We start from the raw sequence: 25,929 nt of genomic DNA, 5'->3' as shown, positions 1-25,929 counted from the left end.
TTGCCCACCCCTAAATAAGAGTTACCTTGATTATTTTCATGCTGTGACACAGCCCAAAACATGGGATTTGTTTCTTAGAACCATTCTAAGGATACACAGCTAGTCTTGGAAGTTACTATAAATAAATATAAATTATTATAAACACACAAACACACATATATATATATATATATATATCTTCACACGCCGGTTCCTGGTTTCCCAGCCTTGCGAGCGCTCAGTGTGGGTGCGTACCCTACGGCGGAACCTCGCCGTTCAATATTTCTCACTCCTTCGCAGAAACGAAAGTAATGGGCGCACTCGCGCTGAATTTCCACAATTTGATTTATTGATTATTTCAGCATGAAAACAAACAAACGATCTACGCTTTTCAGTGCTCCTGGCACCTTGCTCACGATCGGATATATATATATATCCCAGAAGCCGCTTGAGGGAATCAGATGCAGCGCGTTGTCTCCAGCATGCAACGAAAAGCAGACACGAACCCAGGTTGAGTGCAGAAAGTAGCGTTTATTTCTCGTTAGTCAGCCATAACGCGTTTCACCACCGGAGTGGCTTGATCACATATATATATATCCATTCCAAGCCTCTAGGTACACGAGAAAAAGTTGGCACTCCAGACAGGGTAAGAAAGATTCCTTTATTCTTATTCACAGTGTATCAGTTCCCTTGCACGTTTCGGCTGATTGCAGCCTTTATCAAAGTTACAATGGCCATGTATATAAATACATCCTACTGGCGGTCGCCAGTAGGTAGTTATAGTTAAGACCTAGTTTCCATAGGAAATCCGCAACATTCTATTGGGAATAACTTTGGCGCCGGTCGATGAATCTTTGCGAAATTCTCAAAGAGGAAAGCCGGTTTCGCTCCACTCCTTCCCTGAAAGTTTCGGGTTGACTTGTCCAGTAGGGGCCGAGAAAGAAAGGGGGTCCCAAAACATGTTTTCCACATGCAATTTTCCTTAGGGACCTTTAAGTGAGGCTATAGCCCGAACTGCTGAACGGAATTACACTAAATTTGGCAAAAAGGTAGAGTTTGGTTCGCAGATTACGCTTTTTGTTAAATGGTGTAAATCCGTTCAGTAGTTCCTTAGAAAATCATAGATATATTTGCAAAGTTGTACCGTATGCGTACCATTCGAGGATTATACGTGTACCCTCCTGAGCACGAGCTGCATGCTAATTAGCTGTCAACACTCCAAACTAGGAAGTGTTGGCAGCCATCGTGTACCTCGGTAGAACCGAGCCACAAGAAAGCAGCGAAAGAAACGCGAAAAACACGCAAAAGGGGCAGGGTAGAAACACCCTGACCACCTAGGCCTGCTCAGGGGGTCCCACAAGGACCCCCAAGGTGAAAAAAACAATAAAAAAAACATAAAATTGTGGGATACGCGTGGGTACGCGTATTCCGCGAAATAAAAAAAACCAACGCCGATTTTTTGTTAATTAGCCCCGGGGGGGGGCAAATCCCGGGGGCATTTGTGTTTATTTTAATGGGGGGCCCAGAGGGGCCGCCCATCCCCGGGGACCTCCTCCCCTGGGGCTTTCAGGTTATATATGTGGGGGGCTCACGGCCCCCCACAGCCCCGGGTACCGCCACCCCCGGGGCTTCTTTTTTTATGATAATGGGGGGCCCAGAGGGGTCCCCAGGCCCGGGGACCGCCACCCCCGGGGCTTTAATATTTTGTATGCGGGGGGGTTTACGGCCCCCAGCAGCCCAGGGGCCCCCCACCCCTGTGGCTTCTTTTTTTAAAATAAAAAAAAATACCTGTGTGGGGGGTTCAAGCCCCCCCCACACGGCCCAGGGACCGCCGCCTCCCTGGGGTGCTAATATTTAAAAAAGGGGGGTCCGTGACGGACCCCACAGCCCCGGGGACCACCACCCCCAGGGCTTTTATTTGGTGGGAGGGGGCCACGCGGCCCCCTTCCTGGAGCCCTTGATTGCCCTGGGGACCGCCACCCCCCAGGGCCGGCTCCTGCAGTGTCCTGGGGGCCTACCCCCGGGACACTGCTGTCCCGGAGGAAACCTGCTCTCTCTTTCAAAAACCAAAGCCGATTGCTTTTCTGTATGGGGATCAGCATGTTAGCTCCTCCCCATGCTAAAAAGCAATGCCAGCTCCCGCAGGATGCGGGGAGCCAGCAGGGACAGTGGGGGGCTTGGGGACCTCCCCATGGCCCCCAACGGAGAAGGCAGGCCCCGGGGGATGGGGTCCCCGGGCCATAAGTTGCCCAAGAGGGGGGCCACGCGGCCCCCCTCCACCATTAAACATTTAAAAAAAAAAGATTGACAGGCCCCGGGGGATGGGGTCCCCGGGGCCAAAGGAGGCCACAGGAGGGGGGCAAAGCAGCCCCCCTCGAAATAAAAAAGTGAAAATAAAAAATGGCCCATGCCCCGGGGGATGGGGTCCCAGGGGCAAAGTATGGCCTTGGGAGGGGGGGCCACACAGCCCCCTTCCCGATTTCTTTTTTTTTTAATAAAAAATTGGGGGCAGGCCCTGGGGGATGGGGTCCCCAGGGCCAAAAAAAAAGAAGGGCTACACAGCCCCCCTTCTTCAAAGTAAATTTTTTTAAAAATGGGATCGGGAGGAAGCCACGCCCCCTCCCTGCACCTCTCTGCAAACGCGCCCCCCTGGCACGTTTGCAGAGGGGGAACTAATTCCCCTTGCATACTGGGGGTCCCTGGAGGACAACTAACCCACCAGGAACCTCTAGTATGCGCCAGGGGGCAACACTGTGAACAAGACCTGCGGTCGAAACGCGTAGGTGAAGGGGGCTATATGTGAGTCTCTGCTTTAATAAACCCGATTAATATACTGAGCGAGTGCGGACATTAATTTCTCCTATTAGCACCCCAGGGAGGTGGCGGTCCCTGGGCTGTGTGGGGGGGGCTTAAGGAGCGCTCCCGGGGCACATACCGATGCGCTCATCGGCAAGCGCAGTGCTACGGCGCGCCCCGGGGCGCGTACCGGTGAGCGTCCCGTTAGCGCTATTCCCGCGAACGAAAACAACATTGTGACGTATCGCGTAGCCGCGTCATATAACGCACTGCGTACGCGCACCCGGAAGCACCCGAGCGCATACGATCGCGAATGTAAGCGCCCCGGGGCGCGTAGCGTAAGCGCGTCGGTCATGTGACCTGAAAATAACACTTTTGATTGGTTCAGAACACTTTTGGTTTCCAAATGATGAGAAAGCCCAGGTCATGAGACCTGAAAATAACACTTTTGATTGGTTCACAACAGTTTTGTTTTCCAAATGATGAAAGACCCCACCTTTTTTCCTCATTCTCACTTTGTTGTTTGAGTGAAGAAGACCTGCATTCATTCTGTGAGAAATGGCTTCACTAGTAGCAGCTGCAGGTGCATCTGCACCACCACCACCTCCACCACCACCACAAGGACCACCACAAGACCACATTGGTGGTCAAGAAGAAGAGGAGGACGAAGAGGAGGAGGAGGAGAGGATGAACACATTCCTGCCTGAGGACAATCCCCCATACAGACCCAAGGAACATTTTATTTGGAACTTTTTCAAGATACCAGGGGGTGCAAAAAAAGTGAATGCAGCTAAGGTGACTTGCCTCATCTGTAGCGAACAATTGTCAAGAGGGAACACAAATAAGAAGTATTCTTTTGGGAACCACACTATGATTCGACATATGCAGAGGAAGCACCCGAACAATTATTCAGCAGCAGAGGTCAGGGAACTGACCAAGAACCCTCCCCGTCGTTTTTCTTCAAGCGCCTCCAATCAACCCACTCTATTGGATGCAGAGGCTAGGGAGATGGTCCCTAATGTACAAACCAGGTTTGCAAATTTTAAATTTGTTTGCAAATATTGCAACAAAACAATTTCATATGGTGAGCAAAGCATCACTTTACTCAATCGAGCTGCAGACAACCATCACTGCAGCAAGCAACCTTAATTTTTTTCTTTTTTTTTTGCTCCTTTTGAGCTGTTTGCAATTCCCTGTGTTTTGTTTGACCCCAGAAAAACTACAAAAAAATATAAAATTGTTCAGAAAAGCCCAAAAAAAGTAAAAAATGTTCAAAAAACAATAAAAAAAATATAAAACAACAAAAAGAATTAAAAAAACAGTTCTTTTCAGAACTACCTCCAATTTATATAAAAATGCTACATTTTTTAAAAACTCTGTCTTTCTTTTTTTTCTCCAGGGTACGCATACCGGTACGTGTACCGGTACGTGTACCGGGCGCGCACCCCCTCAAAAAAAATAAATAAATAATGAGTGTGTGTGTGTGTGGTGTGTGTGTGTGGGGTGTGTGTGTGGGGGGTATGTGTGTGGGGTGTGTGTGTGTAGGATGTGTGGGTGGGGTGTGTGTGTGGGTGTGTGTGTGTGTGGGTGTGTGTGTGTGGGTGTGAGGAGTGTGTGTGGGTGTGTGTGTGTGTGTGTGAGGTGTGTGTGTGGTGTGTGTGTGTGTGTGTGTGTGTGGGGGGTGTGTCAGAGGTTTGTGTGTGGAGGAGGTGAGGTGTGTGGGGGGATGTGTGGGGTGTGTCTGTGAGGTGTGAGTGTGTGTGTGGGTGGGAGTGAGGTGTGTGTGGGTTGGGATGTGTGGGTGTAGGTGGGGGGGTGGGTGTGTGAGGTATGTGTGGGGGTGTGTGGGTGTGGGGGGTATGTGTGGGTGTGGGTGTGTGAGGAGTGTGTTCGTGGGTGTGTGTGTGTGTGTGTGAGGTGTGTGTGTGTGGTGTGTGTGTGGGGTGTGTGTCAGAGGTGTGTGTGTGTGGTGGGGGGGTGAGGGAGCAAAGGAAGGGAACAGAGGGTAAGTGAAGTAAAGAATGGGGACTGAAAGAAGTTGAATGTGAGAGGGGAGTTAGGGAAAGGGGAGTAAACATGGAGGATAAGAATAAGTGAGGGAAGCAGAGTAAAGAAACAGGAGTGAGGTAGGGTGAGAAAATAGTAGTGAGGTTAAAGCAAAGGGTGATGATAAACTACATTTTTTTAGTCACACTTACCATATCATTAATGTAACTTTAATTACATTTTTTAGTACATTTTGTATCTGTGAAAGAGAGAAGAAAAAAAAAGTTATAATTAGAAAAATATGTATTTTAAAATAAAAGATACAAATGAAGAGGTTAAAAATCATAACAGTGTATTTAGAAATAAAGTAAGAGTGAAGGACACAGAAAGGGAAATAAAGTAAGGTAGAAGGACAAAAAAGGGAAAAAGAAATAGAAGGAGAGCACATTACAAAGAGTAAAGCATATAGATTCACTGACAGAGGAAGAGAAGAAGAGAGAAATGAACTGAAGGTAAGAAAGATACTAAAAGAATGTGAGTTAGCAAAACAAAATCAGGAAACAGCAGTAAGTAAAAAGATAATGACTGAAAGGGAAAGGAGTCTAATTAAGGATGCATTTAGAAGAATGAGGAATGGAAGATAACTGAGAGTAAGTGAAGGAGAGCCATAGAGTGAAGGCATGAAGGGAGAGAGGATAATAGAGAAGGATTGAGGGAAAAGGAGTGAGGAAGTTAGTACACAGAGAGACTAAGAGAAGGACTGAGTGAAGTGGAGTACAATAAGTGAGGAAAGGAAATGAGTAAGGGAGCAAAAAAAGGAAAGAGAGGAGAAGAGGATTAAAACAGTGGTACTGAGAGAAAGTGATTCGGTGATGAAAGTAAAGAGAAGGACACTGAAAGATAGGAAATGAGGGGTGGTAATGGAACCAGAGTAAAAGAAATGGGATGAAGAACGATGAGAGAGGAGCAGTGAAGTTGTTGTAAGAGAAATGATAGAAGGTAGATAAACACAAGTGAACATAACACAAGGAGAGTGAGGGACTGGGGCAAGATGGCGGCGGCTCACTAGACCGCTGTGAGACACTCTCCCGTGCTGAGCCTAATCAATGGGCTAGGAGGACTCGGACCTTGGGCGTTCACTGCAGGACCGCTTTAGAATGCCAAACGCAGCTATAAGCGACATTGCAGCATTAGCCGTGTTGGGACTACAGTGGCATAAGCAGTGTTAAAACATGAAGAATGGATGGTGCCTACCTTGATGCATTAGGAGACTCCTCATCCTCATCGGGGCAGTCACGGCCGCTACTCCATTGCATCGCATCAGCCCTCGGCCTTACGGTGTTAAGGCTTTTCATTCAGCTTCGCACCGTCAGAAAATCCCAAGACAAGCTAAAAGGTGCTCGTGTTACTGACCTCGTCGTGCAGAACAGGCAGATGGCTCCAAAGAATGCAGCAGCGGTGGCGGCCGCTTCAAAAACCCGGGCTGCCAAACAAGCGCTTCGTGATCAGAAGCTGGCGGCAAGGCGCGCCGGTTCCCTGACGGATGAAACCGCTGGCTCCGATGGGGGGCAGGCTCTGTCCCAGATAAAGCATCAGAAAGCGACAAAAGTCACCAACATCCCGGGCCCGGGCCCCTCTGTTGTCGACCTACTTCGGAAAACGCCGGCTGGAGCTGCGTCATCCCCCTCTCTCCATCACGCAACAAGTGAGCCGCTGATTGCAGCATCGCCCGCAGTCCCGGTGGCGCCTTCCAATGCGGACTCGCTGGGGCTAGCAGCGACCCGTTCCGAGCCTCTCGAGGCGGTGAGTATTCCAGAGAGTATCCCGACTGCAGCCACAACCACAGCCACAGCCGATTTGCCCGCACCACCGCCGCAGGGCTTAGCAGCTTCTGTGGAGGGCCCAGGGGGTCTTACTGAAGAGACGGTAGGGGCAAAAACTCTAACAGTGCCTGCAACACCGAATTCCCAAGCTCAAGCAGTACTAGCAGCCTTAGTAGGGGTGGATATACTGATTCCAGGGCCAGGCCCGATAATAACGGTGCCTACAGCATCAACATCTACTATTAATGAGTCATTGAGAGCTGAGGTCATTCAACCGAAAGCACAGCCACAATTACAAGACGATGCTGCACTCGCAACAGCTAATATGCTCAAACAGCCACGGACCGAAACTCTTTTTGTTCCATCCAATATGGCTAATGAGGGGGACAATTTAACATCACCCCCGCTAGCACAGACTGTGACTCAGTCACAAGGCACTCTGGCAGTAGCCATACTATTGGGGAATGAAAATGAAGAGGGGCCAGCAGCGTCTATGCCGGACCCTATAAGTGGAGCCGGGATCACCTCTGACACAGATCTAGAACCATCAGAATTCTATACTATCTCTGAAGGCCGCGAGGACCTAGGGAGGCATCAAGATTTGGATTCCGATCTATATTCCCTATCCGATTTGCACTCAGGCTCCAGTACCAGCACGCAAGATAGCGACGCGGATGAGCTACTGGACGAAACCACAATGGGAAGGCACACAGTGATTAAAAAAAAAAGAAGCCATCACGGCGTAGCAGGCCGTATTCGGGACTATGCTCCTGCAACAACCTCTAGCTCTCAAGGGCCTTCTTCCTCGAAGGAGCAAAACACTACCTTAACATCGGTAATGGACACGGTGTTGCAGGCGATTGCCTCCCATAGGGAGCAAACCTCCAAAGATGGTCGGAAGGCTCAGCAAGCCCTACAAAAGGTACAAGGTGTGGTACGCAAGCTCTCCAAATCTGTAGCGGCCTCCAACGCAAGAATGGCAGATATGGAAGATCGGATAGTGGTTAATGAGGCTGAAGCAACGGTGGTGAAAGAACAGGTCGATGCCCATGACGCAGAACTGACTGATGTAAGGTGGAAACTGGAGGAGATGGAAAATCGCATGCGCCGCAACAACCTCCGGATACTGGGGGTCCCGGAGAAAAGCGAAGGAGATAACATACGCGGTTTTGTGATTCAACTTTTCAAAGATACATTCCCCGAGTTATCATCTTGGAATTGGGAGCTAGAAGTCCAGCGTGTCCACAGAACCCCGCCTACACTACGGGATAATAACTCTCAAAGCAAATACCCCAGGGCGATACTGGTTTATTTCGGCAATTTTCTTCTGCGCCAAACTATCGCCGAGAAGGCAAGGCCCGATGCTCATCGGTCTCGAGGTGACATTTCATACTTTGCTAGGCCGGATTTTTGTCACACAACTGTGGAGCGGAGATGGCGGCTCCGTCAGCTAATTAAACCCTTTATGGACAAAAGGGCCAAGGTTTATTTGAATAACCCTGCTACGCTTAAAATTTTATATAAGGGTCAGGTTAAATTCTTCACTTCTGAAATCAAAGCGAAGGCCTTCTTAGACAGCATGACCTAAATGCGAGACAATGATACCTTCCATTAAGAACTCTAAGATCAGTGTTCAGTGATTACTATGTTTACTACTTAATCCCCGGCTGGTGGGTTGTGATTTATGACATAGGAGGTATAAGCACGCTTAATGGGACTATCTAGTTCTAACTAGTTCTAATTTTGGCGCCTATTCTTATTGCTATGATAATCACTTAGAGTGTGAATACGATGCCTCTATCACTGATCCAATGATTTACTGTTTGGCACTTGTGGGCACTTGTGGGTTTTTCATTTCATTTCATTTCGCCTCAGTGGGCATCATAAGGTCCTAAATTGGTTATTCTAGATTTAACGTCTTTTTTGTTTCGTATCTCTCCGCTAGCCCACACACTCGCTATTAGATAAACACGGAAGTAATAATATGGCACAGGGCGGGGGGTGTTTCTCCATCACTACAGACTCTAGCTAGAGTCTATATGCCTCAAAGGGTGGTGTCTGGGGGGTGGGGGTTGGGAAGGGGGGTGGTGGTTAAGGGGGCAAAGAGGGGGGGGGGGAAATGTAAAAAAATTGGCAAACTCAGACGTAAGCCGAGATGTACACAAAAATCACAAAAATTATGGTTTGATGTGAACCAACATAACCAAAGTAAAAAAAAAAAAAATTGTAAAAAGCAAAATTGTATAATGCATTATGAGAACATTGGTGGCGCAGGGTTCTTATATTCTATATCTAGGCTAGACTCTCATGTCAATAAATGGGGAGAATAAGTTTATGCACCTGGAATGTGGCAGGCCTTAATCATAAAAATAAAAGGGCCCAGCTATTTCAATTGACACATCAGAACCCAGTTGACATAATATGCCTGCAAGAGACACATATAGCATACGCAGACAGAGACTTACTCAAACTACCTGGTTATAGCCTTATGGTTACTACATCCCAAACATCCAAAACCAGAGGGGTAGCCATCTTAGCCAAACCTATAATAGGTATCCCAATTCGTAAATTGGCCGATAAACATGGTAGATGGGTCATAGTTCAGCTACAGTTAGGCATTACTATCTGTGCAATTTATGGCTCCAATCTAGATGACCCAGATATTTTTCGGGAACTCGAAATTGAACTGGCCTCTTGGGTTGGCCCTCTGATGTTTTGCGGGGACTTTAATATTGATATGGGGCTACCCACAGAGAATCACCCGTCTTTAGAGTATTTAGAGTATAAAGGGCGTAAACCGAAGGTATACAGCGCACTAAGGCGGATGATGAAAAGCCATAATTTAACGGATGTTTGGGGGCTGCTTCGGGGGCCAAACACAGATGGTTCTACTTACTTTTCTTTCCCCCACAATAAATACGTCAGAATCGATTATATTATGTCATCTATAGAGGAGGCGGACATTATAGAAATAACTAAATCCCCGAAAACAATATCCGATCATAATGCGCTGACCATCATTTTCGATACTATTAATATGGTTAAGCCAAAGACTCAATGGACTTTTGACAGGAGGCTATTGGTTAATCAGGAATATATAGCCTATATCAAATCATGGGCCCAGTCCTTTTTTGACTGTAACCAGTTTAGTGCGTCCCGTTTAATAGTATGGGACTGTTTTAAAGCAGCATTGAGGGGAGAAACTATTTTGTTTGTAGCAAATAAACGAAAGAATGAAAAGCATACTAACACACAACTTATGCAAGAACTCTCTAATCTTGAGACTCATCACGCCTCCCAAATAAATCAGGCTCAAAGAGGCCAAGTAGATCCTACCTCAGATCCTGGAAAAACCTTAAACAAAATAATGATTTTAAAAAATGAAATCAATAATATGCTCATTCAAAAAGCTGCTGAAACGTATCAGGTTAATAAGACTAGACTGTATGAAGCAGGAGAAAACGTGGGAAAGCAGCTAGCATTACGTACTCGACAAAAACAATCATTGGACAGTATTAAGAAAATAGAATTCGAGGGTAATGAGCATACAACTCCTAAAGAGATTGTTGAGGCATTCCAAAAGTACTACCAAAAACTTTACGGCAGTGATATCTCACATTCTAATAGCGATATAACATCATTCTTAAACAATTGGCTCCCAGACCAGGCTTTACACAAAGCTATTGATGATGAGACCAAGGCTAATCTGGATAGAGAAATTACGCTTACTGAAGTGGAGATCGCTTTAGCTGAGCTGGCCAACGGTAAAGCGGCGGGTCCGGATAAAATTCCGTTGGATCTGTATAAAATCCTTGGTGATCAAATAATTCCTCTTCTGCTTGATCTGTTCCTTGGAGTGCAGTACCACACAATCCCCCCAGAGTCATGGAAGCAAACAAATATAATAATTTTTCATAAAAAGGGCAAACCACCTCACTTACCTTCCTCATATAGGCCCATATCCTTGATCAACTCCGACTCAAAGCTATATGCTAAAATATTCGCAAATCGGCTGAGTGGGGTCATCAAACATCTTGTGTCCCCCTGGCAACACGGCTTTATCCCTGGCAAGGATACCACAGACCATACTCGGAGAGCCATAACCCTGTTTGACATCATGGGCGCCACGGGGGGCGAGATGTCGATGATCCTCCTCGATGCCAAGAAGGCATTTGATCGAGTATCATGGCAGTTTCTTTGGAACATCCTGAGAAGCAAAAACTTTGGTAACAACTTTATTAAAGCCATTAAAGCCATTTACTCCAACCCCACAGCCAAAATCACCATAGGCAGCAATGAGTCGGAGTTTATCAAGGTACAAAGAGGCACAAGGCAGGGGTGCCCATGCTCCCCGGCTTTATTTGCCCTCTATATCGATCCTCTTATTCAGAAGTTATTAACTTCACCTGCAATTCAACCAGTCATTACCGGCTCTTTCTCCACAAAAGTCATGGCATATGCAGACGATGTCGCTGTTATAACCACCAATCCCTCTGAAGCAATCCTTGAAATCGAGACAATCACTCAGGCATTTGGGTTATATTCAGGGTACTCTCTGAATAGGGACAAAACGGTGGTACTAGCCACTAATAACACTCATTATGAAAGCATACTTAGGGTAAAACAGGCTACATACCTAGGAGTATGCCTCTCTGCGGAGGTAAGCAAGATTAGCAATCTAAATTACTCCCCCCTTATTGATAAAATTAAAGGAGACCTTAGAAGGATAGATAGCTTGCACCTATCTATAATCGGCAGGGCCAATTATGTTAACATGAATATATTCCCACGGGTTTTATATTTTTTCAGAGCAATCCCTGTATTGCCAGGAGAACACTTTATTAAGACTATTGATTCTCTTATTTCAAAGTTTATTTGGAGTTATGGAAAAATAAGACGGGCCCTCCCTCTGCTGGCGCTACCTCAAGATAGAGGTGGCTTAGCTTTACCGAATTTAAGATTATATCTTTGCGCAACATTAGTACAATATATGGACCCTCTTCTGACTGCTAAACCTAGGGCTTTAACCTCTATAGCTCTATATATCCCGTCGATATATGAGCTTAGCTTGGGGGAGAAATATAAGGGGTTGTTTTTAAGACAGGTGGAACCATCATACTACAAAAAAATTAAATTAAAGACAGTATTAGATGCACGTGCGGTATGGAAAGCTATCTGCAAACATCTGAATATTCCTACATTTAGGAAATATACACCATTATGGCACTGCAAGATTATCCCCCCCCATTTGTAACGACATTAGATCCCAGAGGTGGGAGCTCCTTGGTATTAATACAATAGGCGATTTTTTTGGTTATAACATCCCATCATCTTTTGAGTCCTTTCAAGAAAGATACAACATTCCCGTTTGCGATTTCCTAAAATTCTATCAAATATCGTCTAGCATCTGCAATATTACACCAAAAATTCTACCAGATAATATACCATTATTGGACATTATAGGGAAAAACTCTACAAGAATTGGGGTTTTATATCAGATGTTTATGGCCAATACTCCAGACGACCTCGAACGCACGGAACAATCTTGGGCCTCAAAATTAGTTAATCCCAACGTAGATATAGATCTCTCGCTAGCTCTTTCAGCAAAGCTCTTCATAGCTTCTAATTTAAAGGCCCAATATTACAAAACCATATATAATCTATACTATACACCAGCCAAATTATTTGCTTGGGGGCTCAAGACTGATGACAATTGTCCTAGATGTAAACAGCCATCTGCAAATCTCTTGCATATGTTCTCTGAATGTCCTGCATTGTCAACAGTCAAAGCTATGATACTAGAGTATTGGGCCCAAATCTTTGGGCATCGGATAAGAGACTCTATAACACTGCACCTATTAGGCCATGATGACTCCCTGGATCATAATAATGTAATGAAGAACAGGCGGTACTTTTTCTGGGATATGCCGTACTTCGAATAATTCTGGCAGCTAGATGGAAAGATGTAGAGCCCCCTACCTTTCATATGTGGCTTAGTCGATTTATTGCCATCTATAAACAGGAAATTGCAATCTATGCCACAAGAGGCAGGAAAATGAGGGCAATTGGTAAACAGCTGTGGGAGCCCATTACTAGGTGGTATAATACTGAAAGTGGAAATCTTGTTTTGGATGTATGATTGTGTATCTTGCTACTTTGCTTCTTTCCTTCTCCCTTCCGTCTCACCTTTCTCCCTTATTGACTATGTGACTTTCCGCTTTTTTGGCTTCGAACGATGTTACTGCTTGGCATGGTTAAAATGTATATGGTTTTTGTTGCTTTTACGTCACTCCCTTAGTATATTTTTAAATTGACGGATGATTCATATACTTTAGGTACTATATTGATTACTCATTTCAACATATGTCATGCCTTCATGTTGTATTGCATACATACCTTATTTATTTGCACTGCTTATGTTAAATAACTTATGTTGACTGTCTGAATTTGCCAATGAATAAATAAAATATTAAAAAAAAAAAAAAAGGAGAGTGAGGGACTGAGGACATAGAGGTAGTGAACGGAAACTAGAGAGAAGAGGTCAAAAGAAAGGAGCAAAAAAAGATAAGCGAGAGAGAGTGGGTGAGTTATAGTGATAGAGTGCGACAATACTGCTGAGTGAGTAAAGAGGAATTACTAAAAGAGCAAAGGAGGAAAAGACGGAAAAGGGAAGTAAAGCAGAGAGACTGAAAGCTGAAAATTGGTGCAAGGGAGAGAGGGGATGCAGACAGTTGAAATGAAAATGAGGGGTTGTGAAAGAAGTGCAGTAAACGAATGGGTGTGAAACAGAGTGAGAGAAAGACATTATAAGTGAGTAAAAAGAGCTGAAAGAGAATGCAAAAAGCAAAGTGAGTGTGAGACAATGGGAATACAATTTAAATTACACAATACAAACTATAGAATAACTTGTACAACATGTTACATAGTTTATTTTTGCTGTTCTCAGAATATATTGAATTTCACTTAAAACAGTGAGTTCAAACTACTCATCATATGACAGCGGGAAAAAAAACACAATCAAAAAGATTGTGTTTTAAAAAAAAACATCTAAACTTAAAAATCACAAATGTACACTAATCTTTCATTCACTTACTTTTCCTTTAGGCCAAATAGTACATCATGAAGGTCCTTTTCGTTGGAAAGTACTCTGCTGTTCTCTAAAAATTCCATTTCATCGACTTTCTAGAAGAAAAGCTCGAAGAACATCTGGAATATGTTTTAATGTTTTCATATACTCCTTTTTTTCAGTCATGACTCTTTGCTCATTCCTTCACTTTTCCTTAAGGCCAAATAGTGTCAGATGTATCAGTATATTTTCAAATACTTAAAACAAATTCTAAAATTACAGTTTTCCCGACGTTCTGAAAGAAAGGCTCAAACAACATTTTCACAATATTTAAATATTCATAATTCCAGCTCTGGCTCTCTCATGTTGAACATTTCCTATAATACTGATATCACTTACTATGCGATCCACTTACCGTACCTTTATGAGAACTATAATTTTTATATTATCTTCATCACTTTTACTCACAATATAATTTTAAACAGCAGACTAACTTTTATTAATTGCTCCCGTCTTCGTAGGGCAATTACCTTTACTTAAATTTTGGTTCTAAAAACACTAGGTATGATTTTTTTAAGTCAAAAGGCAAACGTTGTTTGAAAGTCAAATGAGTGTCATTACAGTGGGTCCAACCTTTACGACATTTTAAATAGCATGTGTAATGCCCTGATGTTGTTGAAGGACCGTCATGATAAATAATAGCTACGGTTGCAAAAGTTCTTCCTGAAATTGATAACTGAGAAGCCACAACATTTTTAATAGAAGTTGACAATTTACTTCCATCAGGTCTACATCGTTGGAATATTAAAATGACATATTTATCATAAGTTTGTAAAAATAACGTGGACAGCATTGCAGACTTACATTGGGTACACACCATATTGTGATCAGCTGCTTTAACTAGATTATTAAAAGGCACTGATTTGCAGTCTGGTAAAATCAAATATATAAATCTTTCAGTGTCTATTCTAGTACTACTTGATAAAGTACAGTTGTCGCAGTCATGCTGCCATTGATAAGAAAGGCTAAAAAGATTTTTTATATCTACACCTTCATCTTTCAATTCATCAAACATATACATTAAAAATTCCTGACAATCCTGCTAAATATTCTGTGAAAATTGATTTTGACCAGAACATATGTCTAGAAGATTTCGAATTTCTGAAACACTTTCTATTTTTGCTCTATCACTGCTACATTTCTCAAACACAGAATTCAATAAACAGCAGAATGTTTCATCCCGATTTTCAACAATCTGTTCTTGTAAATTTTGAAGAAAAAAAACAACATTAAGCACTACATTAGCATAGCAGTTGACACCAGAACTGTTTTCAAACTGAAATCCAACAACATCTTCAACAGAATCCTTTTTCTTTCTGCTTACAATTACAGTTTCATCTACTTTTTGTCTTTTTGCTACTATCTCACTGCAATTATTCTCATTTCTTCTTTTTCGGCCTACCACACGTTTTTCAAACAGAGGATATTGAGGCAAATGCGGAGCATACTCTCTTCTTAACCTATTGTATTCTTTAACACAATCTAGATCTGCACAAATCTTTGTTTCATCGCACTCAATCAAGTACAATCCTGATAAAGTTCTGACTCGTGACAATGCCACATATGCCATACCCTCTTTAAACACAGAACTTCCAATGTTCACCAAAGCACTATCTACACTTAAACCTTGAGATTTATGAATTGTCACCGCATATGCCAAACAAACAGGAAACTGTTTTCGGCGAACATATAAGTCTTTCACAAGCAAAAATCTAGCTGAACAACAACAAATTTGTTCTATTTCGTCAATGCCATCAAATTTAATTTTTAAAATTTCAATTCCATCTCTATTTTTGTAATTCACAAAATCAACAACATGACCCATTGCTCCATTTACCAGACCTCTTTCAACATTTAAATTCCTTCTCAAAATGATACGACAATTTAAACACACATTCAGAGTCTTTTCAAAAACAGAAGTTTTAGATATACTCTTCTCTAATTAATCCAATTTTGATTTCAAATTTTCATACAAAATAATTGTTGCTCCCATATGCTCTATTTTATCTATAGCTTCCAGTTTCACAATCTCTTCATTTTCTAACTTTAACATTTTGTGGTTGAAGATGGAACATTCTTGCAGAGTTGGCATCAAGCATATCCCAGATTTGTTCTCAGTAATTTTCTTAAAAATATTCTCTGGAAGAATGTTTTCATTTGGATACAAATTTGAAATTAATCGTGCATGTAATGCTTCTTTCCCATGCTCACTTACTTTTCCGATTCTTACATCTTGAAGAATATTTTTATAATCTTCATCCTTTGCCTGACGCATATTTTGAAGCAGTTCTGCATATTTGAAATTTAACCATATATTAACGTTTCCAATGCTTCCTAGGCACTTCCTGGTATCTTCATGCGTGACCATTTTAAACACTGGTTGTCCTTTCACTGGAGTCAACTGCGGTAGATCTCCAAAAACAATAATGTGTTTTCCTCCGAATAGGACATCATAGTCTGTTCTAAGAATTTCTTGCATTCTCAAATGCACAAAAGCAAGCATTAGATTTGAGACCATGCTTACCTCATCAATGATAAGAAGTTTCATTTTCTTTAGGACTTTCGAAACTTCAGAACAAGCATCTCCAGATAGCTTGTGGTATTGTAATTTGTTATCATGCTCAACTGGTAGCATCAGTAAACTATGTAAAGTAATCCCTTTAATGTTATGTGCTGCCAGCCCAGTTGGAGCGGTAACAACACAAGACAGCGGTGAATCAGTCCTTTTCTGCAGATAAGTTGCAATTGCTTTAATCAGAAAACTTTTTCCAGTTTCCGCTTCTCCACTCACATACAGTCGGACAGGCTTAAATGATGTACATGAGCACTCTTTTTTCTCATGACTGAATCCATGTTCAACCTGTTCTGTGACTTCGTCATATATCTGTTTCTGCTCAAGGTTTAGTTGTTTCACCAAATCTTCTAAGTTAACTACATCCTCTTCAGCTTGTTCCAAAGCTCTTTCCACCTCATCCATGGCAGTGGCAGCCTCATTTTGAATATTTGGTCCTCCTAGTGGATCCTGACTCAATGAAGTAGAACTCTGACTGTCTTGAGAACTGTCTCTCGCAATCTCTGCAGCAATTGTTGCTTCTTGCTCTATTTCTTCGTTCAGATAATTTGGAAAAACAGGACGTTCTATGGTATCCTTGGTTGCATTAAAAGAGTCTTCGTAACAGAGAAAATCTCCAAGTAGTTCCTCTTCTGTACGCCATGGTTTAAAGAGTTGCAAAAGAGCCAAATAGTAAAATTCCCTTTTGTCTGGATTTTCGCAGCTTAATTTTCGATGATTAATCAAATTACCTTTTCTCTGTTTCACTAGACATCCTTCACATCCAATGACAGCATATATTCCATTATTGATATCTTCTCTGATGTTTCTCTTATAAATATATCTTTGCAGAACTTCATAGAGACAAGCGTTCTCAAGGTAAGGACTTCTATTTGGATAGTATGTATCAAACATGTTTGTCTTCAAAATATCTGTACTTTCTGGTTCTTTCTCCGCCAAATACTCTATTTCTTGTACAGATTTCAAAACTCGGTTTCGTGTTGCAGCAAGACCTAGACTCACCCAAATGATGGTTCTAGATTTGGCATATAGACTTGCTGATGACAATCGATCAGAACATTCATATGCTCCAATTTCTCTATGTGACAACATCTTCAAACTGTAACTGTATAATTTCTTGCTTAGACTCTTTTCATGTGAAATATCCTCCCACATTTCCTTCAGTTCTGTCTTTTCTTTTTTTGTGATGTAAGACGTCACATATCGAGCCACAGCAATAGAGTTGTCAGCAACGAATTGAATATCCATGTTAGCATTCCACATGGACAAAATCACTGGGTTGTAGTCGTTGATGTACTTGGATTCTTCGTTTCTTTTTAAATTGTATGTATTTTTAGGTGATTTCCTCGTCACAGTATGTCGTAGAGAAGACATCAAATTATTTACTCTTCCTTTAGAAATCACTGGTCATGGAAAGCTGAAACGACATTTTGTGTAGAACTTTTCCTTGTTTTTGAATTTTCGACGACAATACTTCCCACAACGATGGGATTGAAAGCGTAAAACTTGTTGCCTTAAACTGTTTTCCTCGGTAGTTTTCGGAACAGCACATGTTGAATACTCTTCAATGAAACTCATAACTGTTTCATCCGAATCTGTTCCAAATTTGGGTGCATCTTTAATCCACACCAACATATGTATGTGAGGAACACCTCTCGCTTGATACTCCTTTCTCCAAAAGAAATCCAAAACCTCTCCAAGGGGAGGATTTTTTTTGTTGGTAATAAAAGACATCATAGCTTCAAATCTATGATTGAAATATCTGCATACATTAACTGGATCCAAAGAACACAGTTCTCCAGGTGTTTTGAATTCTATATTTTGTATATTTGCATTTGCCTCGCGTATAAATTGAAGTAAGTCGTCCCAGGCATACTCGGCACCGCTAAGAGTGAGGAACCATGTAGGAGTTCCTAAGTTTCTTAGCATACATTTCAATTCCCCATGACGGCGGTACCAATACTCGTTTGTACCACGCTGACAGGCCATGAGATTGATTAGATGAGATTCCAAAATATTGTCTTGCAGATTGACTTTCTCCATAAAGTCCCTCGACGAAACATTTTGCAGATGTGCTCCACTTTTCAGTATATGGTTTACTGCATAAGAAAGCCCAGACAAGTCACTTTCATACAGTAGATGAAACAAATATGGGATGCATTGACGAAACCTTGGATCTTCAGCATATAATCTTAAAGTCCGGTATTCAGATGCTGGAATTTGAAGTGGTCGATCATCATATCGTCCACCTCGACCTTTTGGAAATAGCTGTGGAAAACAACGAGCTTCCAAACTTTCTTCCCATACACTAATGGGACTTCCTTTTGCTGATTTCATTTGAAACAAGTCAATTGCATTCCCCATTACTTCTTTGGAATGCAAAGGATGAACAGTATAATGTTCATATATTTCTTCACTTGTAGACACATCAACTTTTTCAATTTGGCCAGCTGAACAATCACTGTCTTCATCTGTAGCTGTTTCCTCTGCTTCAACACATACATGTTTGTAGTACTCATTGTTTTTGACCAAATACAACGTTGCCTTTTTGACTTTCCTAACAACCACTAAATCTTGCCAGATTTTCTTACTCTTTGTCGGAACCCCATTAACTAGAATAACCAGAGGTTCCTCTTCCACTTTCTCTACACCAATTGTATCAATATTTTTCTTAAAATCTAGAGGCAAATAAACAACTCTTCCATTTAATCCTCTCTGTAAATCTGAAGGAGGCAATTTCCCTATCTTAGGCTCCATGCGCACAATTGCCTGAAAAGGATGGACACATTGAATCAAAATAGACTCATATGTATTTAAATCCATCAATTCAGGAGGAATGTCTACCAACTCAAGATTATTATGAACAGCTCTAGCAGGCATTCTGTTTTGATTTAATTTATTATAACAATATTTACAAATACGCTGATCAGAACTCAAATCAAAAGAATTCTCTACCCACAAATAAGTTGCAAAATCCTTCCACTCATAATTATTTATCTTTTCACTTTTTACATATAAATCAACTAATCTAGTTTGATGCTTATAATGAGTTTGTCGACAACACACAAGTAAAATTAGGCCTTTCACTTGATTTCACCTTAAACCAGGTAATTTCCTGATCAAACTTTTCTGTACTTGAAATCTGTACATTGTCTTCTACATTACCTTGTATTACTGTGTCAATTTCTACACTGTCCTCTTTTTCACAAAAATATCAAATCTCAATTTCTTCACAAATCTTCTTCACATCTAATTCAGTTCCATGCAAAAGAGCACTGTTTAATTGTTTAAGCTTAAGTGCTGGACTTTTTGCATAATACAACATTCTCACTAATTTCCTCATTTTGTTATGTTGCACTGCTAACATCCTAAAATGATGAAAAACACTCTGACATACTTTTCTAGAAAGACAAGCCAGTGAATACCCTTGCAAACCTGTGTTTTCTCTCACTCTGCAAGGATCTAAGTCTTGCAACATCTTCATTTTCTGTTTTAAACTTTTCTTACTATACGTACGTAAGAAATTACAAAGCAAATCGATTGATTCCTGTCGCACACTACAAATATTACTACACTTCCAAGTGTACACGGGACCCTTAGTACGTCTCCCTAAAACTTCATCAGCTAACACCTCTTCTGCTTCTCTAGGCACAAGTTTCTCTTTTTCAATCGGACAACCGTCATTCACCTCATATGCTCGACCACTGGTGTCAACTGCATGCACCAAATCATTCTCCTGGAAGTAACTCTCCTCATTAAAAAATGGCTCACAACTTGAACTATGCATCCATTCTCCAGAAAAAACTTTACAAAAATTAGTCCGATTAATTACTCTTTTGCATCTTCTCTTTGATTTGAAAACATCAATTGTCTTGTTAAGTGTCCTAATTCTATTGATTACTAAAATAAATAATTTTTTCTTAACTATAAAAGCCTGATCAACAATCTTCTCTACATTTTTCTTTTTCTTATAAAAAGTAGCTCTCGGTTTACCTTTCCTAATGTTTTTTAACAAATTTAAAACCACCCTATTGCGAAACATTCGTTTACGAATGTCCCTAAATTGATTTTGCCTTCTATTCCTATACATATTATTATCTCCTGCTGCAGTAGTAACATTTTTGGGGGATCTCTCCTTCCTCTTCAAATTTGCTCTCTCCTTCTGTACATTCACATGTACATTATCATTTTTTTGGGATCTACATATGTTCCGAAAAAAAGACTTAGTTGTCTTACCAGGAGCTTTTTTCGCGTTTTTTGAAGTATTTGTTGTAGGAGACTGCTTTAATTCCGTTGCTGTTTTTGATTTTTTCCGCATAGCATCTTTCCGTGTCCTCTGCCTTGAGGGCATATTTCCTTACTATTGAAATCTTGATTTCAATCTGTGGTAAACAAATAAAAAAAATCATTATAGACCACTATTACCAAACAACAAAGCAATGACAATAAGCAAACAATATAAACACTATAATGCTTATACATATGACCTTATCTCTGTTTTTTAAATGTTATTCTAAAAAAATATTTCGGGCACATGAATTGGTTTTACATTATTGACAAGGATTAGATAGTATCTGCATGATTAAAAAAATATATTTGCACATTTCACAATCATATCACCTGTGTTTCCTCAGATTAGTAAGAAGATTGTACAAATGAGGTAAGGCCTGTCCTGGGGAGCATAGGTGGTGAGACCGGTGTCTAAGAGTGCACTGTACTGGAATACATGAAGCCTATCCCCCACTACACTCTTAGACACAGCTCTCACCTTCTTTCCACCCCTGGACAGACCTCTCTTCCACTACACTCTTCAACACAGGCATCACTTCCTATGCACTCCTGGACAATCCTCACCTCATCTGCAATCATGAATAGACCTCAAATCATCTGCACCATTAGACAGGCCTCAGTTAATCTACACCCCTGGACACGCCTCTTCTCATATGCACCCTGTTACCATCAATTATACTCAATGTATTATGGTCTGTCCAAGGGGCGCAGATTAGATAATGCTTGTCTAAGGGTCAGAGGAGGTAAGTCCTCTCCATTGCACTCATGGACACAGGCCTCAACTCCTTTGCACCCCTGGACATGCCTCACCTCATCTGCACAATCCACTTCCTAATTTGAGGAAACACAGGTGACAAGATTGTGAAAGGTTCAAATATTTTTATGTAATCATGCACACACTATTTATTCCTTCTCAAAAATGTAAAAGCCATTGATTTGCCCCAAAATCGTTTTTTGAATAACATTTTAGAAACAAAATGCAGGTCCTATGTACAAGCATTCCATTTCAGTACTGAAAACTCACTATTTTACAAATTACATTTCCTCTCTCTTGCAAACATTCCTACCAAGCATTACCAAAAAAATGACACAAACCAACAGCAAAGAAGCTCAGTCTGCTTCGTAATCTGAGGTAACACAGGTGAAATGATTGTGAAAGCTTCAAATATTTATAAGTAATCATGCACACACCATTTATTCCTTCTCAAAAATGTAAAAGCCATTGATTTGCCCCAAAATCGTTTTTACAATAACATTTTAGAAACAGAGCACAGGTCCTATGTACAAGCATTCAATTTCACTACTGAAACCCATTGATTTGCCCTAAAAACGTTTTTAAATAACATTTTAGAAACAGAGCGCAGGTCCTATGTACAAGCATTCAATTTCACTACTAAAACCTCACTATTTCACAAAATACAAATCCTCTATCTTGCAAATACTGATACCATGCATTTTCAAAAAGCATCACACAAACCAACAGCAAAGAAGCTCAATGTGCTTCCTAATCTGAACTCTCTATCTATATTGAATGAATCATAACTCACCTTTACAAATGCTTTGGGAGATTGAGAACAGTGTCAGATACACACACCAATATTTCTTTAGCAGAGCAAAAGGTATGTACTCCAGGCACTGCAACCATGAATGGCACAGAAAACCTCTAATTCTACACACATATCTCTCATGTTAACCAATTAAAACTCTTCCCTCTCTATTTTCAAACCAACACCCTTCCCCCCTCAGCCCTTTCTGCCTGTTACCATAGCAACTCCCTCCTCACTCACCTCTCAGGGTTAAAAGTTTATTCTACAATGTTGCAAATGAACTCAGCAAGGATGTTTGACCTCTCAATACACCAGCTTATCAGGTGCAATCTTTCTTTTAATGACTTTTTCTTAACCATTCAAATTACTTCTTTCACAGAACAGAACCATGCACCCTAACTTTCAGTTTTCAACTATCTGAATCCACCAATCATTGCTTGTGATTCAACAGCACTGAAACGCCACAGTTTTTTTTTGCAAACTCCTACTGTTCCAACTGCCATTTTATTCCTACACTTCATCTGACTGCACCAGAACCTCCTCTCACCATGTATTCTGTCTGGATTATTAGACATAGATACATCCACTGGGCTCAAAGGTATGCAGCTCTCAGACATTTTCACAACCTTGATTTACCAAATGTGCACATCAAATGGATTGGCCAAAGAGGATTGAGATGTCATCAATTGATACCATTGGTGAAAACCTTTCACCATCTGCCACACCCTGACCTTATAATTTTGCACTGTGGTGGAAATGACCTAGGCACTTTGACTGGGGTAGGTCTGGAAATGGTTTTAAAGGACACCTTTGGGCAATTGATGACACTTTTTCCACAAACTACCATGGTATATTCCAATATATGCCAAAGACAGAAATGGAAGTGGTCCAACCAATTTTGTCCACAATTTGAGAAATCACGGAAACATTTGAATAAATCTGTTTCTGCTTACATGAGAGACTATGGAATGGGTTCAATATACAACAATAACTTGCATTAAAACATGCAAGATATCTACAGAGGAGATGGTGTGCACTTCTCAGATGAGGGGAATAGCATATTCCTCCTGAATTTAAGACTGTGCATTGGAACCTACTTGTAGGTACCTAAATCAGCCACAGACCCAAAAGCTCTTTTCGGGGCTACCCTACATCTCATCATTCAAAATGATTATTTTACTCTAACTTTTTTCACTAATTTTCACCAAAGTACGCTCCCCGGTGCACTCCCCCCGCGAAAAGTTTTTAAAAAAATTGTTTTTTTGGCCTATATAGGCCTCCTAAGCCCCCCTCAGAAAACCTAGGGGGTCAGAGGGTCTCTACCGTGTCCCCTTTTACCCATTTCCAACGTTGTTTGTCCTCCATCTTGTGTCTCAAATCTACCAAAACACAAGATGGAGGACTCCCGTTGCGCTGCCGGTACGCGTACCGGGGCACGCACCGGTAAGCGCTCCCAACATTTTTTAAAAAGTTAATTTACATAAAAACCACTGGAGAGACTTTCACCAAATATAGAATAGGCCCTACTACATACCACTCCCTACCATTTTCCCAAATTTGGAATTCCATTGAGCCATTTGAACTGTAGCACTGTCTAAATATCCCGAGGTAAATTACATGACAAAAACACATATGAAGTGTTAGGATTTACAACCAATTAAAATGTTACTTTCATTTTCTACTTTTTTTTCCTGACATTTGATTGGTTATGTACATGAATATATATGAAAAGTGAGACGGAAAAACGGCCATTTTGACTACAACTACCTGAGGTACATCTTGAAAGAATTTTCTCCATTTATCTTCATCACCTTTTAATAAGGTAAGTTGTTAATTTGTAAGGGGCACTTTAAGTTAATTTGTAAAAACATTTTCTGATAGTTATTTACTGTCCCTCTTTTATAGTTATAGATTGAGATAGGCTTGAGATAGGCTTCTCTATTATAGTTATGGGTTGAGTTAGGCTTCTGTGGTATAATTATGAATTTACTTAGGCTTCTTCACATACACTTTTTTATATTTCTACTTCCTACCTCATACCATACACTGCCCAAAGATAACTTCACTGTTAAAAACTCAGAAGTACCTGTCTAAACTTAAACCCAACACTGCCCTAACTCTACTGATATATTTATTTTTAATGCAATTTCCAGCAAGAAAATGGAAGGAAAACCAAATATTTCTTTCGAAATTCTTCTGGAGAACAATCCTGAGGAAGACTTTGACTTTATGGATCAGTCTCTGGACGAAGAGTTAGTTAATTGTGTGGAAGAAATGGAATCATGGACTGAAAATGAGGACATTCCTGACGATATAATGTTGGAAGTTCTTTTAAATTTTGAAAAATCACAGCAATAAATTTTTATTTAATAATTAAAAATTGTTCTAGACATTATTCTTTTTTTATATGTGATTCATGTAATAGTACCAAAATGAATATAATATAAAGTGAGACTTATAGTATACTGTGCAACTTTTTTGTGTTACATAGTAATTTTGCTCATAGTTACTTCCTTTCTCCCACTATATTATCTCCAATGTGTATTTCACATCTCTTTTTCATCTCCTGCCTCCATGTTGTTTCTGCTTTCCTGACAGACTATGGTATGGATTCCATATACCACAATAACTTCTGTAACAACATGCAAATTATCTACAGAGGAGACGGTGTACATGGAATTTAAGACTCTGCATTGGTACCTACATGCTGGTACTTAAATCACCAACACAACACAACAACTCTATGCAAAGCTACCCTACCTCTAAGCACTTTAAATTATTATTTTACTGTTTCACTGGGTTTTCCTCATGGTACGCTCCCCGGTGCGCGTACCGGGCGCTCCCCCCGCGAAAATCGAAAAATATATATATATTTTTTTGCCTCCAAAGCCCTTTTATGGCCCCCACATCAAACCTAGGGGGTCAGGGGGGGTCTACCCTGCCCCCTTTTGGTAATTTCCCCCTTTGTTTTTGCCACCTCTTGTGTCTCGATCCAACCGAGACGCAAGATGGCGGCCGCTACGGACTGTTTGGAATGTTGACAGACACCCGAGAGCCAATCAGCTTTCCGCGCACGAACTCGCGGTGCGCGCTAGAGCACGCCCCGGTGCGCGTACCGGGGCGCGCTTATAGATATATATATTTTTTTTAACCTAAATTACTCAAAATCCTCTGGAGCACATATCTTGAGACATAGCAAAGGCACATCGGGCTACCAGTCCCTACAATTTTGCCAAGTTTCGTGGGAATCCATTCAGCCGTTCGGGCTAAAAGTGAGTCCAACCGCCCTATGGAAATGAACATGGGAAAACATGTTTTGGGACCCCCCTTTTATCTCAGCCCCCGCTTAACGAATCCCCCCCAAACTTTCAGAGAAGGAGCGGAGCGGAACTGGCCACCTAATTTGAGAAATTCGTGAGAATTCGTCCACCGGCGCCAAAGTTATTCCCAATAGAATGTTGCGTATTTCCTATGGAAACTAGGTCCTAACTATAACTACCTACTGGCGAACGCCATTAGGTAAGATATATATATATATATATATATATATATATATATATATATATATGAACACGAAGTTGTAGCTGTTCCCAAGCCTCTGTATCGGCGGGCTCACGGCAGGGGTAGCCACCCCTAGAATAAATCACGTCTCCACCAGCGTTTTCCTTCCCGATATTGTGGAAAAGAACTACACAGGAGCCATGGCCTCAGTCAAAGTGCAGGTTTATTTCCAGACACAACGTCCTACGCGTTTCGGAGTGAAAACTACTCCTTCATCACGGGCAAAGATTGTGCATCTCAACAAAACTA

This window comes from Lissotriton helveticus, chromosome 2_1 (genome assembly GCF_964261635.1).
Source record: "Lissotriton helveticus chromosome 2_1, aLisHel1.1, whole genome shotgun sequence".
Classification (NCBI taxonomy): domain Eukaryota; kingdom Metazoa; phylum Chordata; class Amphibia; order Caudata; family Salamandridae; genus Lissotriton; species Lissotriton helveticus.
This window is presented reverse-complemented; position numbering follows the sequence as displayed.